The following is a 16,588-nucleotide window of genomic DNA, read 5'->3' on the forward strand; positions in this document are numbered from 1 at the left end:
CCAGGGAGTTTTTCGAGGACTGGGGCGTCCGCCTCCTGCTGTGTGCGATGCCTTGTTGTGTGTCCCAAGGCAGCCCAACAGGTAGGATGCTCTTTGGGGGGTACACGCTGCAAATTCAAGTTTAAGCAGCTATGCAGGGTTTTCCTTTTTGCTAACGAATGTTTTCATTTCTTTGTTCGTTTTTATTGTTTTTTTACCTAGCATGAGGCAGTACATGACTGAGTTAATGTGTGTTGAAATCAGGTGCAGAGACTTAAAGGCCTTTCCTTTTCATTACCTCTGAATACTGTTATATACTCTTTTAGGGTTGGCATCTAAGTCTGAGTCATGCAGAAGCAAATTTTCCTCTTTCTAGGTTGGGGTTATACTTACGCGCTAAAAGTCCGTGCTGCCTTTGATTTTTTACATGTATGTATGTATGTATTTATTTTTACCTACGTTGGTGTGGCATCAAACACCAGCAAAGCTCCACAGCTAAGAGTGATAGAACTGGTACCTTCTTTTCCAGAGCTTCATGCCTGGAAAGTTATGTTAGAGAGCTGTTAATTAAAAATCTGTGAATTCAGAAGTTACAACAGAAAAGATTGGTAAACTTGACCCCGTGAGTAGTAAAATATGGCAAAACATACCATAACCACAGATACATAGCGCAGTGGTGGGTGAAATAATTAGAATACACGTTACAAGCAGGGGCCATATTCTTCAATGCACAAATAAAAAACGCTTAAGTTTGAGGAATAAGGTGGATTCTTCTTTTTTTTTAAGGTGGATTTTTTTTTAATTTTTATTTTTTTAATTTTTTTGAGAGACAGAGACAGAGACAGAGTGTGAGCAGGGAGAGGTAGACAATGTGAAGAATCCGAAGCAGGCTCCAGGCTCTGAGCTGTCCGCACAGAGCCCGATGCGGGGCTCGAACCCACAAAGGAGAGATCATGACCTACGCTGAAGTAGGATGTTCAACCGACTGAGCCACCCAGGCGCCCCTTAAAGTGGATTATTCTTAAAACAGTTTGAAGAGAGTTATGAACCAAGGGAGAAAGACAAATGGCCAGTTTGCTTGGTTCTCATTCAGGACCATATTTAAATATAAATCTCAATAATGAGATATTACTTATCTGGCAAAACCCAAAAGTTCGATAGTGCTAGGTTTTGGTGAGGAGACAGAAGACAAGTCACTCTAAGATGCTTCGGAGGTGGGACTAGGAACTGCCAGAGCCATTCTGTGGGGCCACTGGGGGGAAATCTTCAAAATGCTAAACATACGTTTTCACAAATTCCATTTCTAGGAATTTACTAATATATTTGCCAAGACACATCTATGGGGATGTATCACTCAGGTGTGTATACAGGAATGATTACTGCAGCTTTTTTTTTTTTTTTTTTAACTGTAGTTAAATTGGATTGCAGAATTGGATTACTCGTAATTCTTGGCTAATCGTCCTTTTCATCACTGATCCGGGTGTTGCCTATTCCCCCTCCCCACCGTCAAGTTAATATTGTCAAGAACTTTGTATTTATGATTCTTTAAAATTTTTTTACCTTAAATATATTTGACTAAACAATCAAATTCCTAAAAGTAAATAGTGTTTACGTTTGCTTGTGTATTAACTTTGTAAAAAAAAAAAAAAGTGTGCCTTCTGAGACATGGTTTTCACTCAAAATTATGGTACTTAGAGTGACCCATGTTGCTTTGTTTCACTGTTTTTCATTTTACTGCTGTATAATATTCTATTGTGTGAATGGACCAAGATTCACTTATTGATTGTTCTTTGGTACATGCTTGGGTTTCCATTGTTTTGTTAGTAAAAGCAGTGCTGCTATGAATATCCTCTTAGATGTCTCCTGCTACAAATACACAGAAGTTTCTCTCAGAAGTTGCTGGGGGGTCATAGGCTATACCCCTAAATAATCAACTCTATTTTAGTAATATTGTTTTTCCAAAGGGATCTTACCAATTTCCCTTCATACAAACAATCAGTTAAGAGCCTCTGTTGAGTCAGTCTAACATTTAGTGTTGCTACATGTCTTAAGGGTAGAAGAGCATCACATTGTGCTCTTGATGTGAATTTTTCTGAATTCTGGTAATGCTGAGCATCTGTTTATCAGTTGCATGTATGTCCTCTTCTGTGAAACATATTTTTTGCCTATTGGGTTGTCTCTTAGTGATTTGCCATTGGTTTTTTTTCTCTCTTTTAAAAAAATTTTTTTGTTTTTATATATTTTTATTTTTGAGAGACAGAGGAAGACAGAGTGGGTGAGGGGGAGAGAGAGAATGAGACACAGAACCCAAAGCAGGCTCCAGGCTCTGAGCTGTCAGCACAGAGCCCAACGCGGGGCTCAAACTCGCAAACCGTGAGATCATGACCTGAGCCGAAGTCGGATGCTTAACCGTCTGAGCCACCCAGGCGCCCCTTCCCTCTTGTTTTTAATACTGTATCTTCTGTATTTTGTTTATGAATCCAATTTGCCAAATAGTGTCCCAATGTAATAATCTTTGCAAGAGGGCAATTTAGGATTTTAATGATTAAAACTAATACTTTAGGGGCACCTGGTGGCTCAGTTGGTTAAGCATCTGACTCTTGGTTTGGGCTCAGGTCACCATCTCACAGTTGGTGGGTTCAAGCCCCATGGTGGTCTCTGCCCTGACAGCACGGGGCCTTCTTGGGATTCTCCGTCTCTCTCTACCTCTGCCCCTCTCCCCCACTCACAACGCTCTCTCTCTCAAAAACAAATAAATAAACTTACTTTTTAAAACTAATACTTTATTCACTGTGATTATTATGATTTTCTTTTTTGTTATTTCTTTATCTTACAATTCTGCCTGTTTCCTGCCTCAAGCCTTTCTTACTACCTTTAGTGTAAAGCCCATTTAAATTGTTATGACCTAAGTTATTCACCAGAAATGTATCCCTGTTAACTCTTACTCTGTCGCATCTCTCGTTCTTTTCCAGCTTCCTTGCAAACTCTGGTTACTCTGAATTCGTTCCAGTCCCCGGAATTGTCATTCTCGAACGTGTTTTCTCCTGGATTCATTCTGCTTCTTGAAAATGTCTGTCTTTCACTTACCCCTCTTTCACTTAGTTCAACCTAAGGCTTTCCCCAAGTTCGAGGCCATGTTCTCTCCCTCTTGAGTGTGCCTATAGATTCTTTAGGCATTTTGTAACTTCTGGTCTTTGACTTGGATTTTATGTGCCATAACACAGTAAATCTAACTTTTAAAATAATTTATATATGTATTTGACATATGACATTAGTTTCAGGTATACAGTATAATGATTCAACACTTGTGTGTATTGTGAAATGAACATCACAACAGGTCTAGTTAACGTCCATCACCATACATAGTTACAAAAATTGTTTCTCGTGATGAGAACTTTTAATGTCTCCTTGCTTAGCAACTTTCAAATAGGCCATGCAGTATTATCCGCTGTGGTCACCATGCTGAACCTTACATCCCCATGACTTACTTATGTTATAACTGGAAGTTTGTACCTTTCGATCCCATTCATTCATTTTGCCCCTCCCCTTTCCCCACCTCTGGCAACCACAAATCTATTTTCTGTATCTATGAGCTCAGTCTTTGTTTTGGATTCCACATGTAAGTGAGATCGTACAGTATTCGTCTTTCTCTGTGTGATCTATTTCACTTACCGTAATGCCCTCTAAGTCCGTACATGTTATCGCAAATGGCAAGATTTCCCTTTTTTATAGCCGAATAATACCGCATTATATTAGGAACCACAGTTTCCTTATCCACTCATCCATAAGCAACTTAGGTTGCTTCCATGTCGTGGCTATTGTAAGTAATGCTGCAGTGAACATGAGAATGCAGATATCTTTTTCAAGTCTTTTTCATTTTCTTCAGATAAATATCGAGAAGTGGAATTGCTGGATCATATGGTCGTTCTATTTTTAATTTTTTGAGGAGCCTCCATACTGTTCTTCATAGTGGCTGCATCAATTTACATTCCCACCAGCGGTGCATAAGAATTCCCTTTTCTCCACATCCTACTGTTGTCTGTAGTCCCTATAGTTGCAGTTTTGTACCCTTAAACAGCATTTGTTCCATTCTTCCACCTGTTACCCACAGTAATTATTTTACTCTTTGTTTTTTATGAGTTCAACTTTCTTCGTTTTCCCAAAAATAAGTGATACACAGTATTTGTCTTTCTCTGTCTGACTTATCTCAGCATATTGTCCTCAGGGTCCACCCATGTTGCTGCAAATGGCAGGATTTCCATCTTTCTCATGGGTGACTAATACACACACGCATGCACACGCACACGGACACAGACGCACACGCTACATTTTCTTTATCCATCCGTCGATTGATGGGCATCCAGGTTGTTTCCATCTCTTGGCTATTGTGACTAATGCCACAATAAACATGGGAGTGCGTCTATCTCTCTGGTATCCTGTTTTCATTTTCTTTAGTTATATACCCAGAATTGGAATTGCTGGATCACATGGTAGTTCTGGTTTTTATTTTTTCAGGAACCTCCATATCATACCCCATCCAAGTTACAATTGATTCTTCCTTCTCCAGAAGTAACCACTATCTTGACTTTTATAGTTATCACTGTATTTCATTTCTTTTTAGATCGATCACCCAAATGGGCATTGCTTGACATTTTGTATTGCCCACTGAAAATTTATAAATCTTTTAAGTCTCTGATAATCAGCAGATCCCCTTTTAATCTCTTTCTGTTCCATACATTTTATGTTGAAGAACTTGGGTTATCTGACTTGCAGAAGTTACCACAGACTGAGTTTTGCTAATTGCATCCTGATTGTGCAATTTCAGCCTGTTTCCTTTATCATCTATAGTTCTTGGAACTTGAGAGATCCAGAAACTTGATCAGATGCAGGTTCTGTCCCTTTGGTAAGATTTTATGTGGTGTTGTATTCTTTCATCAGGAGTCACAAAATTGTCTGGTTTTCTTCTTTTGTGGGGGATGCTAGCATCTATTGATGCTTACTGCTTAGACCATTAACTTATTGGGATTGCAAACTGATATTCTGATTCTTTTTTCATTTATTAGTTAGAACACTCTTATAAAGAGCAATTTCTCTTCATTTCTATTTGGTTATCTAGTGTTACAGTTTACATGAAAGTCAAGGTAAATGCTTGATTCTTCCTGTTTGCCAGTTTTTGACTTTTTAAAAAATGTTTATTTATTTTTGAGAGAGAGAGTGAGACAGAGTGTGAACGGGGGAGGGTCAGAGAGAGGGAGACACAGAATCGGAAGCAGGCTCCAGGCTCTGAGCTGTCAGCACAGAGCCCGACGCGGGGCTCGAACTCATGGACCACGAGATCATGACCTGAGCCAAAGTCGGACACCCAACCGACTGAGCCACCCAGGCGCCCCCTGTTTGCCAGTTTTTGAAAGTGAGATATGTGAAGGTTTGACGTTGGGAAAGCAAACATTTACATAGTTTCAAGTGATCTTCCACAAAAAGCTATATTAATTACAAAGGGAAAAATAGTAATTTTATTTTTTTAATTTTTTTTTCATTTTTCTTTTTTTTCTTTTCTTTTTTTTTTTAATTTACATGCAAGTTAGTTAGCATATAGTGCAACAATGATTTCAGGGGAAAAATTGTAATTTTATAATGAGGCAGTCTGGCAGACAGCATCTTAACCAAATGATCACAGTTAATATCCCTGATAACAGGACAAATGGACACGCTGTGCCTCCTGATATGATGTACGAGAAGACCGCAATATTATTTCTGTGGCATTTGTGACGGAAATTAATAACTTGAATCTAATCGTGAGGAAACAGCAGATACATACAGAGGGACATCCTACAAAGTAACTAGCCTGTATGCTTCAAAAAAAAGTCAAGAAAGATAAAGGCTGAGAGAATGTTCCAGATTCAGAGACTAAAGAGACAAGACAGCTAACTGCGCTCTGTGGTCCTGGGCCAGAAAAAAATGTTTTTCTTTTGTTGGGAAGGCCATTAATGGCACAATTGGCACATTTTTAATATCTATAGATTAAATAATAGTATTGTATTACTGTCCTTGTTTGGATCATTGTACTGTGTCTTTGACAAAGAGTGCCCTTGTTTTTAGGAGACGCTTGAGTGTTTTGGGGTAAATGAACATCACGCCTACAACTCCCTCTCAAATATTTCCGGGACAGTTACATATATGTGTTTATATGATACTGGTTAAGAGGTAAACTAGGGCATATTAAGAGTTGTAAGATTCCTTTGAGCAAGAATCCGTTTGGGGCACTGCGAAACCAGGAATGCCAGGGAAAAGGCTTCTGTATACAAGGGAGGGTGGCGAGGAAAGGAAGTTCTCTGATTGGCTGTGTATAGTTTTTCATGTTTGTTTCTTTATTTTTGAGAGAGGGAGAGAAAGGCAGGCCGAGAGAGAGGAGAGAGAATCCCAGGCAGGCCCTGAGCTGTCTGCGCAGAGCCCGATGGGGGGGCTCTTTCTTGGGAACCACGAGATCGTGGCCTGAGCCGAAAACCAGCGTCTGTCGCTTGACTGACTGAACCACCCAGGTGCCCCTGATTGGCTGTGTCTTAAAGCTTAGTCTGCTCTTTTGTGATTGGTTATCCCTGGATTCCGATCTCATAACTTGGGGGCATCTAAAGACTTCGAGTCTTGGTTGCTCAGGCAGCCCCAGCCCTGGAGCCACCTCAGTCTAATAGGCTCCCCATTTGATTAGTTTAACATCTCTCCATCTATCTGTAAAAAGAATGATAATGCAAAGACATTGTGTTGTTAGCATGTTAGCACTTGGGGAATGTGGATGAAAAGTACTCAAGAGTTCTTTGTCCTGTTTTTGCACCTTTTCTGTAAGTCTTAAATTACTTAAAAATAAAAATGAGGTGGTTTCTTCACATCTTTTGGAGGTGACTTAGAATTTTTAAGAGTATTATAAATTTATGAATTCAAACCTATTTAATGATTTTTAATTCATTGCGGTTATTACTTTCATTGAAATTCAAATGGTCTTCTCTTTGTTTCCTGAGTCCTTTCCCATGACCGTAGCACTTTTGATGGTTTCCTTCCTGACAAATAGGCAGGTGTATCAGGCTCATTCCATATATCCCCTCCCCCAGACCTGAAATCAGCCACTTTCTCAGTAAGTGTTGGTTTCTTTTTGTGGGAAAGAGTATGTCAGAACTACGATCTAGTTGCTAGAGGTATTTATTTCTAGTGAACGTATAGTTATTTCTAGTTCAGTATAGTGAACGTATAGAGAGATGAGAAACTCATGATTTCATACTGAGGTATCTGACGCATAACTTAGTACCTTACTTCATCAGTCTGTGCAACTACGTCTCCTTTCTTCCATACTACTAGTCCTGGCTCGGACACGGGGAATTCTAGAATTAGGCCCTGTATTTTCCCCTTTGCTTTCTCCACATCACAGACACGGCAGCCTCAGAATAACAATCCCAGAACGGTTTTCACCAGTATAATTACCGAAGAAAACAGTGACATTTTTTTCCATACGTTCTTTTTCCTCACCTCTGCTTTTAAATGGTTATACTAAATCTGCATTGACAAACTTACAGCCATCATGTATTACACCCTCTCCCATTTAATTCTCATTTGGTCTATTTAATGCTCACCACCAGTCTTTATTTAAAGTCTGTGTAGCCATTGTGTTGTCTGGTGCTTATCCTGTCAAAGATTCCTCAGGAAGGGTTCCCGGGAACTGTATTCTCCGAGGTTTTGTATGTTGGCCCCAGTTTGTGCCCTTCATACTTGAAAGTCAGTTTTTTATCCTAGTTGGGTTCATTCCTTAATTTTACTAATATCCATACGAACCTGCACATTACAGTATACGTGTGTGTGTACACATTACAACATCCATACCCATTTTGGTGAATAATTTTGAAATATGGTGGCTTGTGAATGAACCCAAACCTAGCATTGGTTCCTGTCAGTTTAATGGTTAATGTTTGAACCCGTAGGTGATCAGTATCACAGTAAGTACTGTGAGAAATGCAGTGGAAATTAGCGTTTAAAACATTTGATGAAAAAGACAAGTCCCAAGAATGTATACAGCTTTATGTATGTAGATTCATTTTAACTTTTTCAGAAAGTAAAGGAAAACTGCATGAAAAACTTTTTTCGTTAGTATAATTTATAATTAATTCAGTAAATACTGTGTAGAATTTTATTTTTTCATTTTACCAGAATTTCAAATGCCACCTTTTTGACTTAGGATTTGGTAAACATATAGGGACAAATTCTGTAACCATTCAGATGAGTTTATTTCTAAGATCTGTAAATAAGGCAATGACTTCCTTCTGAGATGATGGATAAATACACATTCCAAAATTTACACGAGATAGTACATGTCAAAGTGACTACCCCCCACAGTGTTTAACATACAGAAAGCACTTAGTAAGTGATGTGTTTTAAATCTGCTAAACTTGTGTGATAATCTTGTATTTACTTATATTATTTTCTTTTTAAAGAAATGAACAGTGTTAATATTTAGATTACTATTAGCATTCCTGGTGATTTTTTTAAAAATGTGTATTCTTGATTCAACTTAAAAAAATTTTTTATTTAGTATAAAAATATATCTTTAAATATGCAAAATACAGAAGAGTGCCAAAGAGAAAAAAAAAAAAAAAATCACTCGTACTATCTTTGACCAAGGAAATGAAGTGTTGGGACACCTGGGTGGCCCAGTTGGTGGGGTGTCCGACTTCGGCTCAGGTCATGATCTCACGGTTCGTGGGTTCGAGCCCCACATCGGGCTCTGTGCTGACAGCTCAGAGCCTGGAGCCTGCTTCTGATTCTGTGTCTCCCCCCTCTCTCTGCCCCACCCTCCACTTGCACTCTGTCTCTCTCTCAAAATAAATAAACATTAAAAAAAAATTATAAAAAAAAAAAAGAAAGTTTTGCTGGATATATACTTCTTTGTTTACACTTTCTTTTCTTGATTATCTTCAATCTATTATTTCATTTTCTTCTGCCATAAAGCTTTGCATATGAGGTTGGAAAAGGGAGAAGTACTTTAATAGCCTATTCATATAATTGTGGATATTTTGCTGTGCCACCTAAACTTGACAGGTGGCAATTTCTTAAATATTAGTTGCAAATTGGAATTTTAAAACCATGGCAATCAACTTTTTGTACCTTACTAAGTTAAACTCCATTGGTCTTTGTACTTTGAGTAGATCTTTTCCTCATTCATTGTGGGTTTTGAAGCATCATGAATGTATCACTTGGAAAATATTGGTTCACTAAGTTCTGCAAATCTTCCCATTTTTTACACATTTCATATATAGCATGAAAATACAGTATTCATATATAGTATTAAAACATCACAGTCATTGAGGTGTCTGGGTGTCTCAGTCAGTTAAGAAATCAGGTCATGATCTCGCGGTTCGTGAGTTCAAGCTGTGTGTCAGGCTCTGTGCTGACAGCTCGGAGCCTGGAGCCTGCTTCAGATTCTGTGTCTCCCCCGCTCTCTGCCCCTCCCCCCTCATGCTCGCTCTCTCTCTCTCTCTCTCTCTCTCTCTCTCTGAAAAATAGACATTTAAAAAATTGCAATTAGCATATTTTAGGCCAAGATTTTGGTTGGATTCTTTGACGGAATTTCAGAATTTGCTAATCTTCTGATATGTTTGATTCTAGTTAGTTCCCTGTGCCTGTAACCCCAGCCACTTTTAGACTGCAGCCCAGGACTCCTTTATTGTACTTTTTGCCCCTACTTCCTCTCTTTCTCAGTGGTATCTCTCCCCTGAAGCGATAATAGGCTTGGGAAGAAAGGGAGCAGCTTTAATCCAGTCTTTGCTGCAGGATTTAGCTAATCTATTTAACAGAGAATTTCAAGTAATCTCAAGGTAACTTGTAAGTTTTGGAAAGCAGTATTCAGACAGACAGTAATTGGCTTTTCGGCAATCTCGGGCCTGCAGTTTCTGTGCTCTCTCCCCTTTTCTTTCCGCTTGCCAGCCAACCAGTTTTTTTCCCCCCGAGCACTTGCTTTCTTATAATGCCTTTCTAAATGTGGCAGCGATAAGCCACGAGTCGCTAAGTCTTCTCTAGTTGAGAAGTTTCTAGAGGTAGTTTCCAGAGAGAAAGGAGTTGGAGGGGTAGGGAAACAAATGAAGAAAATTAAGGGGTACAAGCTCTCAGTTATAAGTCATGGGGATGAAACATACAGCCTAAGGAATATAGTCAATAACGCTGTAACATATGGTGACAAATGGATTACACTTATTGTGGTGAGCATAGCATAGTGTATATGATTGATCTCAGTGCTGTACGCCTGAACACTATCTTCTATGTCAGCCATACGTTGATACATTTTTTTTAAATTTTTTTTTCAACGTTTATTTATTTTTGGGACAGAGAGAGACAGAGCATGAATGGGGGAGGGGCAGAGAGAGAGGGAGACACAGAATCGGAAACAGGCTCCAGGCTCTGAGCCATCAGCCCAGAGCCTGACGCGGGGCTTGAACTCACGGACCGCGAGATCGTGACCTGGCTGAAGTCGGATGCTTAACCGACTGCGCCACCCAGGCGCCCCCATTTTTTAATCATGAAAAAAGTGTTAAAGAATATACAGAAAAAAATGTCTGTATTGAGTGAAGAGAAGGGATATTTCATGAGATATGTGGAAACTCTAAAAAGAATCAATGGCATTTCTAGAACTGAAAACTACTCAAATGTTTTAAAAAAGTTGGTTAGGCTTTCAAGCAGACTGGACAATGCAAAAGATAGAATCAGTAGACTTCAGGAAAGGTTAATAGAAGTTATCCAAAGTGATATGCACAGAGAAAAGAGACAGCAAAAAGTTAACACATCCTTAGCACCTCGTGCTGTCAAATGGTCTAACATGTGTAATAGGAGGTCCAGAGAAAGGACGGAGCATAAAAAAGTCTGAACAAAGAACCCCAAATTTTCCAAATCTGATGACAGTCTACAGATTCAGGAAGTTTAGTGAATGCCAAGTGAATAAATATAATGAAAAATATCCCTAGGTACACCATGGTTAAATGACTGAAAACCAAAGATAAAAAGAAATCTTAAGATATATATATGGAGGGGCGTCTGGGTGGCTCAGTCGGTTAAGTGTCCGACTTCGGCTCAGGTCATGATCTCGTGGTTTGTGGTTTGAGCCCTGCATTGGGCTCTGGGCTGACAGCTCAGAGCCTGGAACCTGCGTCAGATTCTGTGTTTCCCTCTCTCTCTGCCCCTCCTCTGCTCATAGTCTCTCAAAAATAAATTTTAAAAAATTAAAAAAAAAAAAGATATATATGTGGAATAATACAAATTCTCATTGACTTCTTTTTTTTAAGTTTATTTTATTTTATTTCTTTTTTTTTTAGAGAGAGAGCAGAGGAGGGGCAGAGAGGGAGAGAATCTCAAGCATGCTCTGCACTGTCAGCACAGAGCCCAGTGTAGGACTCGAAGTCACGAACCATGAGATCATGACCTTAGCTGAAATCAATAGTCAGACACTTAACTGACTGAGCCATCCAGGCACCCCCCATTGATTTCTTATAAGAAATAATTCAAAACAAAAGACAGCGGAATGGCATCTTTAAAATGCAGAGAGAAAAGGGGAAAACGTCTCAAAATTATCTATCCAACATAATTATCTTTAAAAAATAAAAGTATTTTCTGGTAAAACAAAACTAAGAATTCATCACCAACCTTCCCATACTGTAAGAAATGCTAAAGGAAATTCTTTAGGCTGAAGGGAACTGAAAATCATGTACAGAAAAGAATAAGGAACACCATAAACGATAGGTATGTGGGTACATATAAAATACCTTTTGCCTCTTAAAAATTATTTATAGTTGTTTTAAGCAAAAGTCATAACACTGTATGGTTTATAATATATGTCAAGTAAGACAGATGACAACATTAACACAGAAGATGAAATGAGAGTATATTGTGATTGTGGCTCTGGAGGTATAATATTAATTTAAGCTGGATTGAAATGGGGATGTATTGCGTTCAGAGCAACCACCAGAAATACAGAGACGTCATTCATTATTTGGTTATTTTAAAGAATTCTTAAAAGGAGAGCAAAGGAACAGAGAGCAGTTGGGGAAAATGGAAAACAAACAGCGAGTGTTTAAATTGGAGTTTTAAAAATGACAAGAGATGAAGTTTGATAGAAAGTAAAAGCTGTTGTGGCTTCGTTAACATTGACAAAGCAGACGTTAAGTCAAGATGTATATTAGAAACAGACATTTCTTGACAAGAAAACATCTATTGGACAGCAATAGGTACCTGAAGTTTTGATGAACCTGATAAAATAAGTTGAAAAAATATAAGGCAAAACTAAAGGGAAAAACAGACAAATCCATAATCATATGTAGAGTTTTAACATACCCTTGATAGACTAATAGTAACTGATAGAATAATCAGACAAAAAAAAAGTAGAATATAGGAGATGTGAACCATACTTAACCAACCAGACCTATACAGGACACTACATCCAACAACTTTAGAGCACACATTCTTCTAAAATGCGCATGAAACATTTATCAAAGTAGATTCTATGTTGAGCCATAATGTAAATCTCAACAAATTTCAAAGGATTGAAATTATCTAGAGTATTTTCTCTGACCAGAGTGGAACTAAACTAGAAATCAATAATAAGAAAATATTAAGCTACCTATTTCTAACTCCATGAATCAGAAGTTATCACAGTGGAAATCAGAAAGTATTTCAAACTAAGCAAGAATGAAAGTATGGCATATCAAAATTTGTGGGATGGTTCTTGGAAATGCTTTAAATGCATGCATTAGAAAAGGAAGGAAGAAAGTCAGTAATCAAGAGTTCCATCTCAAATGACTGGAAAAATGCAGAAGATTCGAAGAAATATAATGAAGGAATTGATGAAGATAAGAGGATAGATTAAGGAAACAGAAATCAACAAAGATAATTTTTATTACTAAAATTGATAACTCTCTAGCTTGGCTGATAAAGGAAAAAACAAGAGAAATTATTCTAAAACTGGAGACATAACCAATTTTTAAAAGTAGTATGGATAGGGGCACCTGGGTGGCTCAGTTGGTTAAGCATCCAACTTTGGCTCAGGTCACGATCTCACAGTTCATGAGTTTGAGCCCTGTGTTGGGCTCTGCACTGATAGCTCAGAGCCTGGAGCCTGCTTCAGATTCTGTGTCTCCCTCTTTCTCTGCTCCTCCCCGACTTGTGTTTTCTCTCTCTGTCTTTCTCTCTTTCTCTCTTTCTCTCTCTCAACAATAAATAAATAAACATTTTTTTTAAAAAGTAGTATGGGGCGCCTGGGTGGCTCAGTCGGTTGAGCGTCTGACTTCGGCTCAGGTCATGAACTTGCAGATCATGAGTTCAAGCCCCGTGTTGGGCTCCACGTCGGGCTCTGTGCTCACAGCTCAGAGCCTGGATCCTGCTTAGGGTTCTGCATCTCCCTCTCTCTCCGTTGCTGCCCACTTGCGTGCGTGCTCTCTCTCTCTCTCAAAAATAAAGATTAAAAAAAAATAATAAAAGTAGTATGGACATAATTATGGAACACATTTAACCACTATATGAAACTAGATTAAAGGAGAAAATTCCTTGAAAAACACAACTTTTAAAAACCAATGGAAGAAATTAAAAACCTGAAGTTATTTTACTACACTTGATCTTAGCCAAAAGGCCAAGAGGGAAATGGGGAGTTATCTGTTGAATAGAATTTAGGAATAAAATTTTCCTGAAGAAAATAAACCCTGAAAGCTTTTCTTACCACTCCTGTTCCAATTCCTTTGGAAAATATCCAAATTTTAAGGAAGAAATGATACCAGTCTTAGACTCAAAGTATAGAGGCAGTTTTATGAGGTCAACATAACCCTAATACCAAACTGAATGAGGATGTTATAAGAAAGGAAAATTATACACCAATAGTTGTCATGAGCATAGATGTAAAAGTCCTAAACAAAACTAGCAAGTCAAGTCCAACAATATATATAATGCCTAATAATTATAACCAATGGGTTTGTTTTAGAGATACAGGATTTGTTTGTGTATTTGAAAATCAGTAAGTGTAATTAAGCACAATAATTTGAGTTTCCATTTTTGGAAACTAGAGAGAGGATCAATGGAAGTCTAAAGCAAGCAAAAGAAAGGACCTAATAAAAAGTTGAGCAGAAATCAATGAAATTGAAAACAGTAGAGGAAATCAACAAAACCAAAATTGGTTCTATGAAAAGCTCAATAAAACTGATAAACCACTGGTCAGTTTAAGAATGAAAGAGAACACAAATTACTAATATCAGAAATGGGAGAGGGATCATCCCTGTTGATCTCATGGACATTAAAGGAATAATCGAGGAGTATTATGAACGCCTCTATGTCCACAAACTTGATCACTTAGATGAAATGGACAAATTTTTTGAAAGACAAAAACTACTAAAGATCACACAAGGAGAAATAGATAAACTGAATGGACATATATCTATTAAATACAATGAATCAATTATTAATAACCTTCCAAAACAGAAAGCACCTGACCCAGATGGTTATTTTGGTGAATTCTACAAACAAGAAAGAAATGATGCCCATTCTTTACATCATCCAGAAAATAGAAGCAGTAGACTTTTTTTTTTTTTAATGTTTTATTTGTTTTTGAGACAGAGACAGAGCATGAACAGGGGAGGGGCAGAGAGAGAGGGAGACACAGAATCTGAAGCAGGCTCCAGGCTCTGAGCTGTCAGCACAGAGCCCGACGCGGGGCTCAAACTCACGGACCGCGAGACCATGACCTGAGCCGAAGTCGGACGCTCAACTGACTGAGCCACCCAGGTGCCTCTAGAAGCAGTAGACTGCTTAACTCATTCTGTGAAGACAGCATTACTGTAATACTAAAATCATATAAAGACATTATAGAAAGGAAAAACTGCAGAACAATGTATCTTGTGAACATAGATGGAAAGTTCAACAAACTTAGCAAACCAAATTGAACAATGCATAAAAAGAATTATATGCCACAATCAAGGATGCTTCATTCCAAAATGAAGGTAATCCATCACATCAGTTGTCTAAAGAAGAAAAAATTACAAGGTCATCAGTAAATGCAGAAATAGCATTTGATAAATTCTAATGTCTATTAGGTGACATTAGATGATGATGACCAAGAGTCTCATCAAACCAAGAATAGAGGGGAACTTCCTCAACTTGATCAAGAACACTACAAAAAAACAGGCTATGGCACAAGAACAGACACTCAGATCAGCGGAACAGAATAGAGAACCCAGAAATGGACCCACAAATGTATGGCCAACTAATCTTTGACAAAGCAGGAAAGAATATCCATTGGAATAAAGACAGTCTCTTCAGCATGTGGTGCTGGGAAACTGGACAGCGACATGCAGAAGAATGAACCTGGACCACTTTCTTACACCATACACAAAAATAAACTCAAAATGGATGAAAGACCTCAGTGTAAGACAGGAAGCCATCAAAATCCTCGAGGAGAAAGCAGACAAAAACCTCTTTGATCTTGGCCGCAGCAACTTCTTACTCAACACGTCTCCGGAGACAAGGGAAACCAAAGCAAAAATGAACTACTGGGACCTCATCAAAACAAAAAGCTTCTGCACAGTGAAGGAAACAATCAGTAAAACTAAAAAGCAACTGACGGAATGGGAGAAGATATTTGCAAATGACATATCAGGTAAAGGGTTAGTATCCAAAATCCATAAAGAACTTATCAAACTCAACACCCAAAAAACAAATAATCCAGTGAAGAAATGGGCAAAAGACATGAATAGACACTTCTCCGAAGAAGACATCCAGATGGCCAACTGACACATGAAAAAATGCTCAACATCACTCATCATCAGGGAAATACAAATCATAACCACCATGAGGGGTCCTGGGTGGCTCAGTCGGTTGAGCATCCGACTTCGGCTCAGGTCACGACCTCGCAGTCCATGAGTTCGAGCCCCATGTTGGGCTGTGTGCTGACATCTCAGAGCCTGGAGCCTGCTTTGGATTCTGTGTCTCCCTCTCTCCCTGCCCCTCCCCCGCTCATGCTCTGTCTCTCTCTGTCAAAAATAAATAAACATTAAAAAAAAAACACCTTACACCTTTCAGAATGGCTAACATTAGTGACTCAGGCAACACCAGATGTTGGCGAGGATGCGGAGAAAGAGGATCTCTTTTGCATTGTTGGTGGCAATGCAAGCTGGTGCAGCCACTCTGGAAAACACTATGGAGGTTCCTCAAAAAACTAAAAATAGAACTACCCTATGACCCAGCAATTGCACTACTAGGTATTTATCCAAGGGATACAGATAGGCTGTTTCGAAGGACACATGCACCCCAATATTTATAGCAGCACTATCAACAACAGCCAAAGTATGGAAAGAGCACAAATGTCCATCGATGAATGAATGGATAAAGAAGATGTGGTATATACATATATACAATGGAGTATTACTCGCCAATCAAAATGAATGAAATCTTGCCATTTGCAACTACATGGATGGAACTGGAGGGTATTATGCTAAGTGAAATTAGTCAGAGAAAGACAAAAATCATATGACTTCACTCATATGAGGACTTCCAGAGACAAAACAGATGAACATAAGGGAAGGGAAACAAAAATAATCTAAAAACA

General features: G+C 38.5%; 1 protein-coding gene and 1 long non-coding RNA gene across 11 annotated transcripts in view; both read left to right on the top strand.

Annotated features, from left to right (window-relative positions):
- The window catches only part of FBXL2 (F-box and leucine rich repeat protein 2), a 132,862-nt gene that overhangs the window by 38,314 nt on the left and 77,960 nt on the right, over positions 1–16,588 (top strand). The gene's annotated exons all lie outside the window — the stretch shown is intronic.
- Positions 866–7,875, top strand: LOC123380198. Its single transcript, XR_006585716.1, has 2 exons — positions 866–1,337; positions 5,676–7,875. It is a non-coding gene; the product is annotated as an uncharacterized LOC123380198 (long non-coding RNA).

Source organism: Felis catus, chromosome C2, assembly GCF_018350175.1.
Source record: "Felis catus isolate Fca126 chromosome C2, F.catus_Fca126_mat1.0, whole genome shotgun sequence".
Taxonomy (NCBI): Eukaryota; Metazoa; Chordata; class Mammalia; order Carnivora; family Felidae; genus Felis; species Felis catus.